The sequence below is a fragment of the Myotis lucifugus genome, unplaced genomic scaffold (genome assembly GCF_000147115.1).
Source record: "Myotis lucifugus unplaced genomic scaffold, Myoluc2.0 scaffold_175, whole genome shotgun sequence".
Classification (NCBI taxonomy): Eukaryota; Metazoa; Chordata; class Mammalia; order Chiroptera; family Vespertilionidae; genus Myotis; species Myotis lucifugus.
Window position 1 is genome coordinate 2,205,823 of NW_005871223.1, and position 981 is coordinate 2,206,803.

General features: G+C 57.3%; 1 protein-coding gene across 1 annotated transcript in view; it reads left to right on the forward strand.

Annotated features, from left to right (window-relative positions):
- The first annotated feature begins 339 nt into the window (after positions 1–339).
- The window catches only part of NRIP1 (nuclear receptor interacting protein 1), a 107,739-nt gene continuing 107,097 nt past the window's right edge, over positions 340–981 (forward strand). Inside the window, exon 1 of the mRNA XM_006096322.3 lies at positions 340–847. The gene's annotated coding sequence lies outside the window, so the exon portion shown is untranslated. The remainder of the gene's footprint in view (positions 848–981) is intronic.

A 981-nucleotide genomic window follows, 5' to 3' on the forward strand; every position in this document is an offset into this window, starting at 1 on the left:
AAAGAATAGAATTAAAAAGGATATGAAAACCTACATGCAAGAATGGAGTGCCTCATCGCTCATTTGCTTCGTGTAATAAGTGTTCTATTGAACACAGGCATGCCGTTTCAAAGCTAAGGCGAGGCTAAGCTGCACTTTGACGTTTTTGTATTAAGCGCAATTTCAGCAATGGCACTCATTTCCTCGGGTAGTCTTTTTCATGGCGAGTTACTAAATGCTAGATGCCAGGGTCGAAAAGCAACCTGATATCTGGGGAAGTATTGAAGGGGCGTTAATAAATCTAGTGAGCCGTTTGGGGAGTGTTGAGGATAAGGTTTTATAACAGCAAACATAAGAACGGAGAAATTATGGTTTCCTAGGACTCTCTCCTCCCTCCACTTTCTCTCTTCACCAATCCATATCCCCCCGAATTAGAGGCGGGTTCGGCCAGATTAGGCTGCAGGAAACACAGAGGCTCCGCAGCGCTGCCGCCGGGGCCTCGTGATGTAATTGTTATTTCTTATTCCGAGACCGAGCCGAAGCAGCTGCCAAAGCGGGGGCAGCCGTGCCTCTAGCCGCGTCCTTAGGGTCAAATTCTTCCCGGGATGAGAGGTTCGCGGACGGACTCCGCGGGAGACTTCGCCGAGACAAAGCCGCCGGAGCCCAGCCGCGCTCCCGGGGGCGCCGCGCGTCCAGGCGCCGAGCGGGGCTCCCCGGCGGTCTCCCTCCGCGATGCCACCTGGAGTCCCTCCACGTTTATTCCTGGGCGCCTACTACGTGCTGGGCGTGGGGTCCGAGTGACCTGGAGTTAGTGCCCGTCCCCAAGATTAAAGCAGGACTCGCAGATTACCAGGAGGAGGAAGTCGGGGTGAGGGAGCCCAGGGAGCGGAGTTGTGGGGTGAGATTGGGAGGGAGGGACGCCCCCGGCGCCAGCACTCGGGCGGGGGAGGCCTGGGCGCCCCCGGCCCCCAGGTGGGTGCCCCCCAAACAGAGCCCGTGGCC